Source organism: Notolabrus celidotus, chromosome 5 (genome assembly GCF_009762535.1).
Source record: "Notolabrus celidotus isolate fNotCel1 chromosome 5, fNotCel1.pri, whole genome shotgun sequence".
Lineage (NCBI taxonomy): Eukaryota > Metazoa > Chordata > Actinopteri > Labriformes > Labridae > Notolabrus > Notolabrus celidotus.
This window is the reverse complement of record NC_048276.1, coordinates 9,742,973-9,762,419: the sequence shown is the minus strand read 5'-3', so window position 1 is coordinate 9,762,419 and position 19,447 is coordinate 9,742,973. Positions and strand designations below refer to the sequence as shown.

The 19,447-nt window shown below is 39.7% G+C and overlaps 2 long non-coding RNA genes across 4 annotated transcripts in view; one reads left to right on the top strand and one right to left on the bottom strand.

Annotated features, from left to right (window-relative positions):
* Window positions 1–4,178, bottom strand: part of LOC117813142 — an 81,924-nt gene extending 77,746 nt beyond the window's left edge. For both annotated transcript variants that reach the window (XR_004631328.1, XR_004631327.1), the window contains exon 1: window positions 3,830–4,178. This is a non-coding gene — a long non-coding RNA (uncharacterized LOC117813142). The remainder of the gene's footprint in view (window positions 1–3,829) is intronic.
* Window positions 4,179–4,452: 274 nt separating this feature from the next.
* Window positions 4,453–19,447, top strand: part of LOC117813141 — a 47,242-nt gene continuing 32,247 nt past the window's right edge. The window contains exons 1-4 of one of the 2 annotated variants that reach the window (XR_004631326.1): window positions 4,453–4,589; window positions 4,713–4,851; window positions 8,363–8,531; window positions 18,734–19,267. This is a non-coding gene — a long non-coding RNA (uncharacterized LOC117813141). Of the gene's footprint in view, window positions 4,590–4,712; window positions 4,852–8,362; window positions 8,532–18,733; window positions 19,268–19,447 lie in introns of those variants that run through there. The other variant, XR_004631325.1, reaches the window with a different exon arrangement.

The following is a 19,447-nucleotide window of genomic DNA, read 5'->3' as shown; positions in this document are numbered from 1 at the left end:
GTTGCAGCATGAAGCAGTTCCCGACAATAACTCTGGTGGGTGCTCTGAAGCCTTAGATGTTCCAGCTTAAAGATAGGCCCCGTCTACCCATGCCAATCCTCACATGTTCAATCATTTTGTGCACCTGATGTGAGCTGGAGAACAACGGTGTGTTTGTTTCATAGTTGGGTGTGTTTGTGTTTTATTTTAGTGTCATTGTTAATGTGCATATTTTAAAAATCATTTCTGTTTTTGTTTTGTTTTTGTGAAAGGGAAGGGGGGGGGGGGGGTTCGAGCCATCTGTGGCCACTGTCATAGCCAGGAGATAAAGGAGACAAGCTCTGAGGTGCACATGTTGCTGCAATAGGTTTTCTACTTTTACAGATTTTATCACTTCACTGGGAACGCAGAAAACAAATCACACCTTGTACACGCCAAGTTTGAAGTATAAAAAGGTGAGAATGTACAACTGTATGTTTTTTCATTCCTATTTTCTCAAGTTAGTTTTCTTATGTTTCAAGATCTCTCTGTGATTATTTATGGAATAACTTCAGCAGTTATTTTTTAAGCACAATTCTCAAATTACTCTAATTGTAAGACAAAATGGTAAAGACATTACTAGTTCAATATTTTAGTGTTTAATAAATTTAGTAATTTATTTTATTTTGGAGAGTTTGATTTCCTGGGTTGAGTTTTAACATCTTAGTTTACCTCCAGTGTTTCCTCATTAATATATCATGACAGCGTTTCCTCAGCTTGTTCAGCAACTTCTTTTTTTTACTTTTCATTTATTTATTTATTTAATTTTATTATTGTTAGTATTATTTTTGTATATATTGTGTTCTTAAACCTTAGGATTGTGGGGTGGGTTTGGGGTCGGGGCTAGGGTTGGGATTAGGATGGGGGGGACTTTTTATTTATCTTTTTTATAGTTTTCACTTATTCTATTTTATGTTGTTTTTATGTGATGCACTTTGTGTTACAATGTCATTGTATGAAAGGCTCTTTATGAATTAAGTCCGATTGATTGATTGATTGATTGATTGATTGATTGATTGATTGATTGATTGATTGATTGATTGATTGATTGATTGATTGATTGATTGATTGACTGACAGACAGACAGACAGACAGACAGACAGACAGACAGACAGACAGATAGATAGATAGATAGATAGATAGATAGATAGATAGATAGAAAGATAGAAAGATAGATAGATAGATAGATAGATAGCTAGATAGATAGTGACCCACTTTAAAATTCCTGGCTCACACTTCTATTAATGCAAGCGACAACCTCCAGCCACAATAATGCAAGTCGATGCTGAAGTATTAAAAACTGTAGTTCATCGAGTGTCCACATGAGGCTGGCTCTTTAAAAGTACCCGAAACCACATGGTCATGGCCCTGAAACTGTCATGACGTCACTTCTAAGTGCCTACTTTTCCCAGCAGCACTAACGCAAACTTTCCCTCATAATAAGAATGATGGCGTCTGGCTTGTTTAGGATCTCCTGCGAGGACCAGACCGCAAGGAGGCAGCTTGTTTCCTCCACCAACCACTGCTTAGCCTTGGAATCCATAAGCTTCATCTTTGTTATTTTTTCACTGCAGGAAAATGTCGGAAACTCCTTTGGTTTGTCTATTTGGTCACGGCAGACCCGCCCCTCGGAGGAGTTGGTGCTGTTTTGGCACCTGTTTTCCTGGCCGGGAGCCGGTTCTCTCGCAGTTGAAACACCAAAAAATGGTTCTCAATTGAGCACCAGCTACGTTCCAGCTCCGTACCAGCTCCGTACCAGCTCCAAACCAGCTCCGAACCAGAGAGAGCACCAGCCCAGAACTAGAACAATGTTCACGTTGGTTGAAAAGGGGTATCACTAGCTCGACAGCAGTTAGGTTGACTTCAGCATATTTAATATGGTTCCCGCAGACAATTGGCTTCAAAACAGCGCTTTAGAAACAGATGGGTGACATCACGGGTACTGCGTCCATTATTTATACAGTCTATGCCTACATGCACTGTTAAAGCTAACTTTTCCAAGCAATGAGTTGTACATCAACACAAAAAGAGAGAAAGAGAAAAAGTGAATATTGAAGAAGATGCAGAAAACACAGTTAACATCACTGATAGTGCCATTCAGACAGCCTTGCTTCACCACACAGGCCCTCTTTTAGTATTCCCCTCATCAGTTGTGTTTTTGATAAGGTACATTGCCATTCAGGGGTCCTGTCTCAGGGGCTTGTTTCAACACACAACTTTAATGGGTTGGAGGGAAAAAAACAACATAATGATATTTAGAATATGAATTTGAATAAGACGGAACAAGCCAATTAAAGATGTGCTGTGTCTCAGTAGGCATGCATAAGTGGCTTTGACTGAATGGAAAGGGAAATGGAAAAAAAAAGAAACATCGCCACTTGCTCTTGTTCGATTTTCATTAAAAACTTGTAAAAAACACAGCCAAGCGTTGCCTGTCAGTCAGCTTTGCGACTGCAGTGGGGTTGCATAGTAGATTAGGAGGTAAAGATTTGTTGTATTCATGAGCAATCTTTTAAGTACGTGTTAGAGGAGGATAAGCTGTTCTGTAGCTCGTCTGATCATTGGTTTTAGATGGATAATAACTGTCAAATACTTTTATATATCTATGTTTGTATTTACTGACTGAAGCTTGTTTGTTTGTTTAAACATATGTTCTGTCAATCCTATCTCCTTGACATAATATAAATGTAATCAGGTTGGGGCTTGGGCTCCAAGCAGGGCAGATACAACTGCACAGTATCTGAGTTTACCTGCACACCAACAGCACACTACCAAGTCATCCAGTCACCTGCATTTCAACAGGATTTACAGTCCAGAACATTAAAGCTCAGATCACAAAAGCTACAAGCAGTGGTGGACACAGCTTCATTACTTAAGTCAAAGTATAGATACTCCAGGTCAAATATTACTCCAATACAAGTGAAAGTTGCTCTGTCAAAGTATTTCTTGAGTTAAAGTATTGAAGTACTTGCTTTTAAAAATACTTAATTAGTCAAAGTACTTTTTAAAAAATCTCAAAACTTTGCATTTTCACAAAGCATTCTGTTAAATTATGTTTATTAAATCTCTAAAAACTATACCATGGAATAAAAACAGCAACCAAGTTACTCCAAGCACAGACAACTTAGTTTGAAATGTTCATCTGGAATGAAACAAATGTTATGTAGCTCAACACACTTTCTCAGGTTGGACTGTGAATGTTTATGTGTTTGGGCAGAGTTGGAAACAGAGTGAGCATTTCAAACAATGCATATCATTCTTCATTTCAAAAACCTCAAACATGGACTGAAGATATGACCATGGGTGCTCAGGTGGAGAATTATAGCCATCATTACCACCTCTGAATGGACTGCCTGATCTGAGGGAAATTTTCTCAGTTTGCTCCATGTTCAACCGTGGAGACAAACGATATACAGGTACGACTAAACCACTGAGACAAACAGAACTACACAAACACATTTTACTGTCTTAGGGATCAGATTTCAGAAAAGAGAAGGGAATTCATGAGCTGACTTCAAAGCAAGTGTAGTGGAGTAAAGTAAGTATCCCCCCCAAAAAAATACTCAAGTAAAGTACAGATACTCAAGAAATGTACTTAAGTACAGTACTCAAGTAAATTTACTCTGTTACTGTCCACCACTGTGTATAAGTAATCACCTGTATTTCAAAAGCACAGCAAGCACTGTACAATTACTCAAAGCCAAACATACAAACACAGATGAGACAACAAGACACCTTAGTGTTTTAAACAACAGGCTTTCTTATCACATGTTTCAGTCCTCTGCATTGACACTGTGACTTTTTGTATTACCTGCTGTGACAGTGAGGTCCTCAGCTGCGGCCTCCTCTTGCTCCTGTTCTCCTGTTGAAAGGCAGCCAGGTGCTTCAGCTCTTCTGTCAGGGTAAAGCATCTCCTCCTCCTCCTCCTCCTCCTCCTCCTCTTCAAGACCGCAGGCACGTTTTTCAAACCCCTCCGACCTTTTGTGCTCCACCTTATCGCGTATTTCAGTCTTTTAATGTCACTTTTTATACATTCTCAGCCAACTACGTTCCCTGTCACTTTAATTCCTCGGGTTATTTCCCACGTTAGGTCCGAAAACAGTATGGACGAATCCACTTGAAAGGGGCGGGGGGAGGTGATGACGGTTGGGACCACTGCATGCACCTGTCTCTCTTCTCAGGTAGCATATTGATAACATTAAGAACATTGACCCCTCCTCCTTGAATGGGCTGTTCCAACAGAATGAGGGGGGAGGTAGAAACGTTTTTCCTTCCCAAATTTCCTCCCCAATATTATTACTTTCAGAAGTGATCATTTAAAAAAAAAACATTCTATGTATTTATTTATTTTTGTGTGTGTTTGTTTGTTTGGTTGGTTGTCTGTTTGATTTAATTAAATTATTTCTACTACCCCCTGTTCCACACTCCAGTTCAGTTGGTGGTGGTAATGCACCTACAAGCTGGTTTGCCAACCACCAATAAACTACAAAGAAGCAGAAGAAGATGATTACCTCCCCAAGTTTCATTCTCCCTCTGTCTAAAAATAAAACCAAAAAGTTGTCTTCACTTCTGTAAGTGCCTTAACACAATTATGAAAGGGTTTAGTCATCTCTAAGTTGATATGAGCTGATAGGAAACAGTATAATGTCTGAATTTTCAGTAGAACAGCTATTACTTTTGTGCCTATTTCAAAGGAGGAAAAAGGATAATGCTGCAAAAAAGGCTGTCAGATCCAGCAATGAGGAAGATATCCAAGTGGAAGTTATTAGGATACCAAACCTGGAATAAAACAACAACAACAACGAGGAGGACCAAGAACCTGCATTAATACTGGTGAGTTTGCTCTGAAAGCAGGATACTACTCTCACCTGCTGTGTGCATGGCTCATGCTGACCAGGCAGATGCTAGCTAGCAGCAGACAGTGTGTGTGTGTGTGTGTGTGTGTGTGTGTGTGTGTGTGTGTGTGTGTGTGTGTGTGTGTGTGTGTGTGTGTGTGTGTGTGTGTGTGTGTGTGTGTGTGTTTGGCTGTTTGTCTTAAAGTGGGCCTATAAGATGAATCTGCTTTGAGTGCATTTGTCTGTTTTACTTAGCTGGATCATTGAGTAAATCCTCTGGTGTTTTCTGTGGTACCTGTGATTTGTATTGAAGTCTTAGGTGGTGGTTTTTGTTACCTTTTAGTTTGATTTATGCTTAATATTGTGCATGGTCACTCTGCAATGCATTTCTATTTGGTAATTTACAAAATACAGAATTTGTCTGTATGGTAGATTTTCATGGTAGCCCAAAGGAGACATGCATCTAATGTACTCCACTTTCCTGTGATAATGAATGAGGAGTGTAGGGAAGCTGTGTTCTGGAGATCCTGACTTATTATTCTCATTATCTCAAGATAACAACGCGGGTTGTCCTGCGATCAGGAGTTCATTTTAGTCATTTCTTGAGATCTCAACTTCCTTTTCTCTTTACTTTGGGATACCAAAGCTTGTTTTCTTGCATTGTGGATAAATGATTCTTGTTATCTCAAAATAGCAAAGCGGGTTTTCACATTTCAAAGATAATGGGATAATTTTCTGGTGATCTAGAAAACAAGATGCTGGTTGCTATGAAAGGCAAGGTCACAAAATGCCATCCTGCCATTGCACAAGCTACTGACATATTCTCAGTCTATTTCAGTGTTTGTGTTGTGTTCTTGCAACTCTGGGGATGCCAGTTATGGTCATCTGACATTATGTCAAGATTTCAGGAAACTACTGAAATTAAGTTGTGGTGATGTGTAATCAGAGTAAATAAGATATACAGTACATATACATGTTCAACTTGGGCTGCCATATAGATATACAACATAAAGAATCAGGAAGAAATTCATGGTCAGAGAGAAAGAGAGATGGGATCCTTTTACCTAGTTATTGGCTTTTCTCTTCCTCAACCTCAGGCCCATTAAATTTACTATAACCTCGGCTACATCTGTAATGTGGCATCTCAGCACCCTTTCCACCTCCCTTGGGACAGCAGGATAATCTCTGCTAAGCCTTCATGAGAGAGGGATTTTATCCCTCCACTGACAGATAGAGAGACAGAAAGAGGGAGAGGGGGGAAGAGCTGGCTACTGGAGGATAACGACACAGATAATGAGTTAGCTGTCAGATAGATTTTTTTTTTTCCTCCTCTCCTTCCTCTCGTCCCCTTTCCTAACTTACCCAGCTGCTTAATCATTTCTTTGGCTTTGCACTTTATTAAATACACTGTGCAGTAGAGATGGAGGGAAATAATACTTTGTGTGTTATTTGTTCAAGACTAGATGCTGACTTCATTACAGATAAAAAATTAACCGCACGATACTTTTAATTCCTCATTAAAGAAGAATCAATATTTTTTGGGGGGGGACACACAAACACCTAAATATGAGTCCAATTTGGTCCCAAATTTTAGCTAATATGGCAATAGCATTTATACATATATATGTGGGTGCTTTTACTCCTTTCAATGTGGTTATATTAATTAACAAGACAAAAGTCTTCCAATCAACATCAGCGTCCTGTTCACACTGTCAGGTTTTAATTCACATAACCACCTGTTCACTACACTATCCCTCTTATTACCCATCTACCAACTAAAGACATACACTATTTGACACAAATATTGATTTAAAGATGAGTGTACTGATTTAGAATGACTTATTTTTTCAGTCAAAGAAAACAGTCCCTCTAATTCCTCTCTATCGCTACCATGGCAAGAGATTACTATCAGCCTCCTTGTGGTCAAATTAACCTTGAACTGAACATTTCAATTCACAGTCCAGTCAAATTACTAGCTTGCTTATTTGTCATAAATCACATTAAATTCAATTAAAGGTAATGTTAGACAAGATGAATGGAGCATCTGCAGGAATATTCATGTTGACATTTCCATCCTCACTCTGCTCTCTTTTTAAGGGCCGTGCAGTTGGCACGGCTAGAAATATAAATGAGGCAAATGTCAACATTTTTTCGCTACCATCACTATTGCATATAAGCTTGTTTTGTAGCAATGGATGGCAGGACAGGATCTTGCTCCACTTTGTTGCTCCCACATCTGTGCCGGTAATTGTCGTTATTTCCCCATCCCTTAAGACCAGCTTGAGATGGGAACTAACCATGGTCACCAATTTAGAATAATGAGAGGAAGTAACGTTTTTACCTCAGTGGCAACAGGCAGAGGTGAAATGTGCCAACAGATTGATTTGACATGATGTTTGTGATCAGGTTGTTCATAGAGTTGGTGTTGCTATTGAGAGTTGTTTACCAATGTTTAGGGGTTTTGACCAATCCGAATTAAGTATCTAACACAGCTGGGTAATGAGTGACAACATAACAGTCCAGATTTAGCGTACAGATATATGAGCGGTAGCATTTCAGAAATTTCTTTAATATTAAAATTCCAATTCCAAGTTTGAGAATCTGCTATGTAAATAACTGATAGATTGAAGGTATAAGAAGGAACTTTCTGAATTAATTGAAGTAATCACATCAAGCAAGCAGTGTGAGTGTAGCAGTGCATTGACTTTGAGAAATGGATCCTTCTTGACAAAACCGAAACTCCAAGTGTGCTAGTTAGTTCTTTATTCATGCATGGGCAGTTCACAAGCAAACAGGGTCTCAACAAGAGGATTGTGAGGTAAGAACATAACAGGGATAAGAATGAGTCTTAGCAGTGTAACATGAACTTCTTGACCTTAGCTAATGAGCATCAAGCTCCAACTAAAAGCAATGGCATAAAGATTTCTCTTTTGATATGTTAGGGTATGAGATGTAGCTGCAAAGAGAACAAAGTGTATATGTTACTTTGTAGTGTGTGTGAAAATGAATGTAGATGTAGAGCAGTGGCGGTTCTTGGGAGGGGCCAACAGGGGCCAGTGCCCCTGTAAAACTGAACCTGGACCCCCCTGTGCCCCCCCCAAACAAATATTGTACAATTAAAAAAAAGCAGCGATATCGCGCCGATGTTACAAGTGGAACACATGCGTGTGGCACTTAGAGCGCTAAGGGACTCATGTTGAGTGTGAACAGCCAAACAGCTGCTGTCAGTCTGCATTTTGATATAGTACACATTGGTATATATGTCTTGTATATCCGAGGGATCCTCGCCCTTCTCAGTCTCTTTTGTCAGGGTTGAATGTGTACCTGTGACAACACTGGCCCCAGCCTGGCCCCCCAGTAAAATTGGTCTAGAACCGCCACTGATGTAGAGAGGATAATTTTCACATCTAATAGCATTTTAGATTGTTAATAAAAAATCTTCTGGTTTAAGCAGTAATACAACAATCCTTAAATAATTTGAATAGTGTTGTATTCTCTTTTATTTACAGGCAGAAACCTCAAACAGAACCAGACTCATGTTGAACAGCCATCTGCTGCAACCACTGAAAGAGGGATAGCGGTAGATGCAGAGAGAAAGAGGTGGATAGAGACTTACAGTATTGCAATTCCCCACCTCTGCATTCAGGTGCTTCCAAAACTCTTCAAATCTTCAAGATGGTAAGTTGTTTTTCTAACATTCCCGCACTGATCTGTTTCGATGATTCAGTGACATCACCACTCTGTGTTTAAGCTGTACAACCACCGCACTGTCATGCTGTCCATAGCATCTAATTCAGTGTTGGACTTGGGTTGCAAATTCTCTGACAGGACTATAAATTGGTCACCTACCTCTGTGTCAGCTCATATCATTTTCAGAATCTGTCCTGCTTGCTGTAACCTGCACTGCAGCGCTGTGTCATGTACTGTATGTGGTCATTTAAAGTGTGTAGGTCTGTATACTTGTGTGGCGTTGCTTTCTGTCACTTAGCAAATCAGTTTCACAAATCCATCACATTTTGGAATGCTGGTGTGTGCCGGTCTGGAGGTTTATGCATGTACATTTGTGTGTGCTGCAGGGGTTTTACTGACTTGAGTTTTTTGATTCCAGTACTTTATAAGAATAACAAGAAATAGGTCAGGGCAAAAAAAAAAAAAAAGAGAGAAAAGACAAGAGAGAAAAGCAAGCAAGACGGGTGGATCTTGCAAACTTTGCCATCAACGAGCACACTTCTTTGAGAAGACCACGGTGAGGTCAATGTCAGGTCAACGCTGCAGCTGTTTGATGTTGACAGGTACGACAAAGACATAACTCTTACTTTCATTGAGTCGTGTAGTGGGGTGGAGGGTGGAGGGGAGTGGGGGGGGGGGGACCCTGCAGAGACCTTCAGAGCCAGTTAGACAGACATTAGGGGACAAGAGAACTGCCACCGAGGCCAAACACCGAGTGACAGCAGGGAAAGATGAGAAAGCCAGTGGCAGTGGGAGCCGCAATGTGACAGGTGGGAGAGGATAGTGGCCAATTATGAGAAAGTGTGCAGGGAGTAACAGGCGTGGTGTGGACACACACTGTGCACAGCCCCCTACAGCTTTATGAAGATGTGAGGGTTGAATGTTGAAGAGGATGAGGTGTTTAGGTGTCATAATTGCCATAAACTCCATCCCTTGAACAGGGACATTAACAGAAAGATATCATTAGTTTCATTATAAGATAACTTGTGGTGAACCCTTGATGCCCCTTGATTTGCATTTCTTTATGTGGCTTGCATTTTTTTTCCAGAAGTCAACATGCATCCGTTTCTGAGTAAGAAAGTTACCCACTCTACCTTTAAATAGTTTAGATTGCTAACATGGATGAAACCAATGAACATGGAAAGTGCACACTTGCATCACTTTTATGAAAAACAGGATATTTCTGTTTGACTTTTTTCTACCTGAGGATATTAGCGTCACACTCCAGCATTGAGGCTTCTTTCAACATTTAAGGGTGAGAGATGTATCCACTTACTGCTAAATTTGCATGTACTTAAGTACAAGTAGTATAGGTGTAAACTTACTTTCACTCTTCATACATACACATTGCATATATTGATTTCGATTGAATACCTCTCTCTAACACAGCTTTATTTGTGTGGCATCTTTTATATATACACTACCAGTGAAAAGTTTGGAATCACCTTCTCCTCCAAGGGTTTGTATTTATTTTAATTATTTGAAACACTGTAGATTAATACTAAAGACATCAAAACTATGAAAGAATATACATGGAATTATTTAATGAACAAAAACGTGTTAAACAAACCAGAAAATGTTTTATATTTTAGATTCTGTAAAGTAGCCCCCTTTTTCCTTCATGACAGCTTTGCACACTCTTGGTATTCTCTCAGTCTGCTTCATGAAGTGGTCTCCTGGAATGGTTTCTAATTAACATGAGCCTTGGCAAGAGTTCATTTGTTGACTTTTGTTCTATTTTATGTTTGAATTCAGTTAAATTCAATTTGCTTTATTGGCATGAACAAAGACATGTTGTTAGCACATAAAATTCATACACATACATTACATATATATTCATTACATATTATATTCTTTACATATATATGCATTACATATTATATATATTACATATTTTATACGCATTAATGAACGATGGTGTCACCCATACAGCATATCTCAATGTCCCCACTTGATGCGGTATGCTCATAAAACCTAAAATCAAATATTGATGGTGCGTCCCTCAGGCTGTGACAGGCAGACACATATTTAGCAGCCAGAGGAGCTGCTGACCCTTCCCCCAGGACTGACAGTTTCTCTTCTGGGGTTAATGTTGGGAAGTTTGTTATTATTTTAGTAATTCCCTTGTAGTGGGAATCTCTTAGTAAAGAGAACTTGCTACAGTGGAGGTTTATATGTCTATTTGTGTGTTTGCTCCTGTTGGCGCCTCTTGGCCAGGTCATGTTTGTAAATGAGAACTGGTTCTCAAACATTTTTACCTGGTAAAATAAAGGTTTAAATAAATAAATATTAATGAATAATATGCATATATGTACAGATTAAAGCTTTTAAAAGTTTTTTAGAGTAACCTATAACTCATCCAGAGAACAAAATTGTGAGATCTGAGAGAATACCCCTGACTCAGTGTTCAGAAAGGAGACAACAGATGTACTCACTGTCAGGTGAATCTTATATCGATATCATGGTGGTGACAAAGATCTTGTGCACATTATATTATCATGGATACAAGGGAGTTGGGCAAGTAAAAAATCAGGGAATATCCTTCATCAAATTAATTTGACTTACTTACATTTTTCATACTGCAGGATACAAATTTCTGATGAGATGCATCATTTCACTTAAAGCTTTGAACAACTGGAGATGGGCGTACCAGTTTTTTTCCATCTCACTCTCAGGAAGGCGGACCTTTTCTTTATATCAACTCATGAGACTTGTCTGTCCGTGGAGGCAGGATGGTATGTCCTTGTCGGCAGAAGTCAGTAAAGTGTACGAATTCTGCCCACAGGAGATGAAAACACGACTTTATTAGAATTCACAACAACCACTGTGTAAGATAGAATTTCTCCGACCTCATTTAGGAGCAGGGTTTTCCATTAGTCAAGTGTTGTTGCTGCTTGCTTAACCAAGGGGAAAATGGGTTTTTAAAACTGCCACTCCTGAATATGTTCACTGTGTGTATATGACCGTGTTCATATTTGTGTGTGTGTGTGTGTGTGAGTGCGTATGTGCATGTGTGTGTGTGTGTGTGTGTGTGTGTGTGGGTGCACATATATATTTGAGGTGACTGCAATGTGAGCTTGTGAGTACAGGTACGGCTGAACAAGAGCGCACAGAGCAATAGGGGCACTGTCTAATGGATTTAATGCTGACGGTCGGGTTCAGCCGCACGATTTGACAGTCATCGCTTTCTCAGTTAAGGATAGAGAGCTAGAGCCGAGCAAGAATGGAGGAATTTTAAACGAATCATTCTCCAGCTGGAAATGTAGAGTCCATAGTGGGATGTGCTTTTTCAAGGATGTCGAAGTCAACGGCATCACTGGCTATAGGCTGCATCTGCATATAGACGCACATTCACAGGAGTCAGATCTGTGGCTAATGCTCAAAAGGAAATAACAAAGTCTGAGTCTTTTTGTTTTTCAGTTTGGTTCATCACCATACTTCACAATCTGACAGTTTCATCTTCCTCCTGCTTCTGCAAATGCACAAGGTAACATAAGGCTTTGGAGAAGTAGAGATAATTGTACTTTCAGTCTCAATCTGGCTAAAAATATGAAACTAGACTCACAGAACTGGTGGCCTATGTGCTGATTTAGGCTTTCTAAAAAAGACTTCAACAAGGCCCTCACAAGATTTATAAAGAATGAAACGTTAAAAACATGCTCCCTCTCCCACTGTTGACACAAACATAAGGGGCTGAAATCTGGGCCCAGTTATTCAGAAGTCATTTCAGTCAGTTTAAGATATCAGATTGAAACAGATTGAAGGCAGACAAAAACAGGGTAACAACACTGGATCAGATCTGTTAATCTAGTCTTTGTTTTCATCAAATTAGAATGACCAGTTTTTCAGGCACAGATTTAGCCAAGTGGTTAAACTATGCGCCCATATAGTGTGTAGCCTGGGTTCTAATCCAGCCTGACCCCCCCCCTCCTGCATATCATTCACCACCCTCTCTCCTGGTTTCCTGCTCCACCCACTGCCTCATCAACTCTGTGTCAAAGCCCAAAATAATATCATTAAAAAAAACTTTTTTTCCAAACTTTTAAGAAGAATTTGTAGATTTTTGAACCACATAACAGTATCACCCTGATCCCAGTAGAGGGCTGTGTTCAGACTGTACAGTCATGACCAAAAGTTTTGAGAATGACACAAATATTACATTTTCACAAAGTCTGCTGCTTCAGGGTTTTTAGGTGTTTTGTCAGATGTTTCTATGGTATAATGAAATACAATTAGAAGCATTTCATACGTATCAAAAGCTTTTATTGAGAATTACACAGAATTCATGCAATAAGTCAATATTTGCAGTGTTGACCCTTCTTTTTCAAGACCTCTGCAATTCTCCCTGGCATGCTGTCAATCAACTTCTGGACCAAATACTGACTGATGGCAGTCCATTCTTGCAGAATCAATGCTTGGAGTTTGTCAGAATTTGTGGGTTTTTGATTGTCCACCCGCCTCTTGAGGATTGACCACAAGTTCTCAATGGGATTAAGATCTGGGGAGTTTCCTGGCCAAGGGCCCAAAATCTTAATGTTTTGTTCCCTGAGCCATTTTGTTATGACTTTTACTTTATGGCAAGGTGCTCCATCATGCTGGAAAAGGCATTCTTCATCACCAAACTGCCCTTGGATGGTTGGGAGAAGTTGCTCTCGGAGGACGTTCTGGTACCATTCTTTATTCATGGCTGTGTTTTTAGGCACGATTGTGAGAGAGCCCACTCCCTTGACCGAAAAGCAACCCCACACATGAATGGTCTCAGGATGCTTCACTGTTGGCAAGAGACAGGACTGATGGTAGCGCTCACCTCGTCTTCTCCGAACAAGCCTTCCTCCAGATGCCTCAAACAATCGGAAAGGGGATTCATCAGAGAAAATGACTTTACCCCAGTCCTCAGCAGTCCAGTCCCTGTACCTTCTGCAGAATATCAGTCTGTCCCTGATGTTTTTACTGGAGAGAAGTGGCTTCTTTGCTGCCCTCCTTGACACCAGGCCATCCTCCAAAAGTCTTCGCCTCACTGTGCGTGCAGATGCACTCACACCTGCCTGCTGCCATTCCTGAGCAAGCTCTGCACTGGTGGTGGCCCGATCCCGCAGCTGTAACACCTTCAGGAGACGGTCCTGGCGCTTGCTGGACTTTCTTGGGCGCCCTGGAGCCTGTTTGGCAACAATTGAACCTCTCTCCTTGAAGTTCTTGATAATTGGATAGACGGTTGACTGAGGTGCAATCTTACTCGCTGCTATAAACTTCCCTGTTAGGCCCTTTTTGTGCAATGCAATGATGACTGCACGTGTTTCCTTGCAGGTAACCATGGCTAACAGATGAGGAACAATGGTGTCATGCACCATCTTCCTTTTAAAGCGTCCAGTCACTCAATCATGACAGATTTATCGCCAGCCTTGTCCTCATCAACACCCACACCTGTGTTAATGTGTGTGACACACCTGTGTGTCATTGAAATTATGTTACCTGGTCTTTATGTGGCAGGGCTGAAATGCAGTGGAAATGTGTTTTTGGTGATAAAGTTTATTTTCAAGGCAAAGAGGGACTTTGCAATTAATTGCAGTTGAGCTGATCACTCCTCATAACATTCTGGAGTATATGCAAATTGCCATTATAAAAACTGAAACAGCAGACTTTGTGAAAATGAATAGTTGTGTCATTCTCAAAACTTTTGGCCATGACTGTATATCAGGAACAAAATGTGATGATATATCTTATTAGGCCTAACTACAAAGACGTTTTACTATGAGGTTGATAGATACGACTTTATTGAAATATATGCTGTATATTTTTCTCCTTATTGCCGACTTTGCTGCCATGACAGTAGATGTGGAAGGCGTCAGATTGTAAAAGAAACAAATTTGGACCCATAAAATATTTCACAAAATAGCAAGCAATATTAAACATAATATTTAGTTAAAAGCAACTGTCAGAATATTTTGTTTAGTGTGGATTGTGTTGCCCTCTATGGATTGGATGGATAAATGGATTAAGTATTTAGTAAAAAGTCTCATTTAGAGCACTGGTATTCTAGATTTGGTCATCTCTAGAAGTCTATTTCTGGCTAATGATGATACAATCCAGGTTTGATTCGAAAACCATAACAAAAGTAAACTGGATTACCTGATCTTGGATACTAAACAATTTGTTTTCCAAATCCTGATCATTCTTATCCAAATAAAACCAATTAAATAACCAGACCTAGTTCATTCACACATGATGTAATCATTAGAGGATCCTATTATTATAATTGGTTATTTAGCCTATTCATTAGTTATGTCAAATGTGGAATACACAAGTCCTCATTTGATTGAAGGAGTTTTTATACAGTCCATTTAAGCAGCTATAATCAGAGGGAGGAAAGGAATGAAGTACTTTAAATCAACAACATACTTGTCTTCCAGGTAAAATGCAATAATAAATTGATGGATGGATGAGCCCATATTAGCACATCTAACTTTCTAGTTTCACTGGTAGTATACCGTAATGGAAATATCTGTCCCCTTGGCACGTCCTTTAAAAAAAAAGAAAAATTAATTGGCCTTCTTTACAGACAAAATTATCATCCCTCTCTCGCTCTAACAAGTCCAAACCTCAGCTCTTCAAAACAACACCTGACAGCTAATGCAGAGGCTTATACTGCCACCACTTCACACCAGTAACATGAGAGCTATACTCTGTCCATTCATATTACTGTTTCTGCATACGCACCATGATTCAGACCTAGCTGGTTGCAAACTTATACAAAAGGATCACAGCAAGAATGAGACAAGCAAACGACTGTCAAGGGGGGACCAACCCACCAACACAAACTCACGCACCCTTCAACATGAGCATCAGTTTGAGTCTCAGTCTCTCTGGAACAATTAGAGTGTAAGGGAAGGCTGAGCTCCTGTCAGCACATCTTCACTGAGGATTAATTAATTCCACTATAAGTCTATAAGGATTGCAGCGTGAAAATGAGGAGGGGGTGTAAATGAGAAGGAAAATATTTTTGGCACAACTTCTACGACAACTTTAATCAAGTTTAAGGACACTTGGGGCACTGCCGTAACAAATACTCCACTTTGGTGGATTCAAATTTGGCCTTTTTAATATCTTTCTGAAAGGAAGGTGAGTTAGGGCCTGTTTTTGACATCAAAATCAAGTCCTGGCACGTTCTGTTTGTATGAGTGCTTCATTTTCATAACTTCAACATCAAGTTTTAATTTAATTGATCTGTACAAGTTTGTTCCAATTACTCAAATCAAAACAATTTTTTGAAAAAATCAGCAACTTGCTCAAATCTCAGATTTCTTTTTCCACATTCAACACTTCCAGATACACTTGTGGTGTCGTTTACTTTTATATTGGCATATCATGTAGAGAAGGAGTGTTGTTTTTGCTCCATTAGAGAGAAATATATTGGTCTTTGATTCATACAACACACAGTTTAAATCTGATCTCTTTCCTAACTAACTTCATTATGAGGAGCTGACAGCAACCCATGAAGTCTATGCCATTTCCAAGGCACGCAGAGCCTTACAGCACATGCCCTGCGCAAATAATATGGTATTTGATTTAGTTCTACTTAAATGTAGAGAAGAAATATAATTTTCTGTCTATCCTCAAGTGAAAAGTTCACTTGCTGTAGCTTACGCAGTGTAGTTTTTCTCGTCTCATGCCTCAGGCTTTCTGCAAAGTTTGCTCAACTTTTTGTCTGCTGTCTCTCTCTTTGTGTGTGAAATGAAAGCAGGCGCGGACTTGGGTTTTCTCAAAGTATCATGGGATCGTCTGTGCTAGTCTTTTGTACTTTTCCAGCAGCCCCTCGTCATCCCCATCTCTCTCCCCTTTTGGAAAAAAAAAACCTTGGATTGCATTCACTCAGCTGTACAGTGCTGTTGTATGTGTGTCCATGCATTACATGGGTTTCCATGTTTAACTGAAATGTGGCATCAGGCAGTAAATGTGCAAATGCCAATAACTGTAATAAAGTTTGTCTTTGGGATACACCTTTTTCTGGTCACCTACTATTGGTTGGCTCTTTTAAATACCTTTATTTTTATAACATGCCTATAAAAACACTGCCACGTCTTATAACGAAAGAAAATGAAAGAAAGAAAACATGAAATCATGCTTATGTCACAAAGTAGTGCTAATTAACTGACTGATGGTTAACTGTAAATGGCTTCCAAGTGTTAAACCAGGCTGTGATATTTCTCATTTTTAAAGGAATTGTTTTCGTTTCTAGTCCAGAGCAATTAAATTCAAGACTCATCATTGTTATTTTTCACACTTGCAAACAATCTCTGGGAAGTTTCTCACATCTTTGCGATGCAGGTGACATTAACTGCTTCATTTTGGTTTCTTTTTTTGTTTGTTTGAACATCATTATTCTTGAGACACTTGATAAACTTCTTTATTTAATATATATCACCACTGCTGCTACCCCTCGAAACATTAGCTTTGCTTATATTGGAAGTTGCTGCCAGAGTTATTGGTGAAACAAACATGAAATACTGAGCCTCTGTAGGTAGCTGCGTCTTTGCTACATCAGCAAAGAGGTAGCTACCTACTGACGCACAGATAATGTAAGATGCATATGTGGTTGCATCTGAGCGGGATGGATTGGCCCCATGAATTGACCCATTGTCATGATACCTGATCTAGCTTTTTGAGTCAGTATCCTCCTTTTCTATTGCGACTGGAACCCTCCTGTGTATTCAATAATATCTTTTTCATGTTATAGTCTTCATCCAGCCACTAGAACATCCAACTAAACATACTAATTAAACCACTGCCCTTATATAGAAGTCCTTATGTCCGTAGTGAAACTGATGTTACTGATGTGGCTCAGATTGTGAATGTGAGACACAGTACTCTCTCATGTTGCTGCACATCTTGCCCCTTTGTGTTTTTCTTCCTTTGTGATGGTGTGCCCCACCCTCATTGTTTTCAGCTGTGTCTTGTTCATCTCACCTGTTTCTGATTACCCCATGTGTCCCTTCCCATCTGTGCCAGTTTGTCAAACTAACTTATTCTCTGTGGGGGTTTCCTTGCGGGTTATCCTGGGTTTTTCACCTGATTTGTATGACTTTTAGTAGAACATTAAATTCCTGGCTTTTTTTTTCTTTGTTTATTTTGATAAATATAAAGTCTCGGCTGGGTCCCCTTGTTTAAAAAAAAATCAAAAGCTTCTTCCTCATAACCCCTATCATAAAATCACCCAGAAGGGTGCCCTTAAATCTGGATTAGATTTTTTTACAACATAAAACTATATATTTTTTTACTCTAAATGCAAATCTAAATCAATCAATCGATCAATCTTTATTTATATAGCGCCAAATCATAACAAATGTTATCTCAAACTCTTTACAAACAGCAAGTCTAGATCGTACTCTGTTATATTATTACCAAAGATTCAACATTAAGACAGGATAAGATCCAGTCCCCTCTTACAGACAGTCTGATCTCATCTTGATCCACCATGAGCAGAGCACTATGCAGCATTTGGCAAGCTATAGCAAAAAGGAAAAACTTCCTTTAACAGGCAGAAACCTCGAGCAGAACCAGACACATGTAAGACAGCCATCTGCCTTGACTGCATTGGGGTTGGAAAGAGGGATAGAAGAGATGAAGAGAGAGAGAGGTGATAGTGGTGAGACCGATAGTAGTAGTTGTAGACACTGGAGTCAAGGTGACAACAGCAGCAGGTGGTCTACGGCAGCGACACAGAGGAACCCATGGGTCAAGGGAGCTCAGGGACTCCAGAAAGGTCTATGGTTAGTAACTTTAATGGGACAGTGTGACAATGTGTCAATTCCCTCCGCAGACTGAGCCTATAGCAGCATAACTAAGAGCTGGTCCAAAACCTGAGCCAGCCCTAACTATAAGCTTTATCACAAAGGAAAGTTTTAAATGTATTTGACAAAGTAAACTTGGAACCATATTTTCAGAACCTGCAGAGCTCTCCAGAAGCAAAACATTTTTGGTCTAGCTGATCTTCCTGTCCCTGAGATAGGAATGCTCCTAAGGTGTATCTAAGGCTTAGTCATTCAGGAAAAAAAAAAGGTGGGGTGGGGAGGGGTTCCAAAAATAGTTATTAGGGCTAGACATCTTCCCCATTTCCTCTGGAATTTCATTATCATCCTGTTTTGTTCTCTTTTTAGTCCTAATTTGGTTTGGTCTGATCAGCCAAGAATTGTCCCATGGCTTAATGGACTTCATTGAATTGTGCCCCAGAAGAGGCTGGCAGATGGAGACCCACTTACTGCTCATTTTGAACTGAAGGATTCTGACAATGATAGGAATGGTGGTCCCTCCTATTAAGGAGATGAATTCATTTTGATGGCTCATTTTCAGGCAATTTGTATAATAGAAAAAAGGGTTTTCTATGTCTGCCATCTCTCTCTCTCTCTCTCTCTCTCTCTCTCTCTCTCTCACTCCCTCCCTCTCTCTCCCTCTCTCTCTCTTGTGTAATGTTTGAGTAAAAGATAGGACAGTGGGGACACAAGGCAACTTTATACAGGAACAGAGCTTCACCAGACTTTCATAAACATCAAACACACTGATACGCACACACAGAGCACACGTGCCCGTGCTGATGCACTTATGAATATTGCATACTGCAGATCATCCACTTCACATTTTCTCATTGAAACAGGTCTCAGCAATTCATTGTTGCCATAGAAACACATTTACCTTTTCAACATGTTTTCTGTAAAGTGATTGTACCTAAAAATAAAATATCCAATCTGCAGTGACGACAAGATTCTGTTCATGTCCGTATATTCTTATGAGTTTGTATCTCTGCCAGTTGCTTTGCTAAAGTTAAATTTGATTCAGATTTCATTTGGATGCAGAATGATATGTGGAAACTTAAT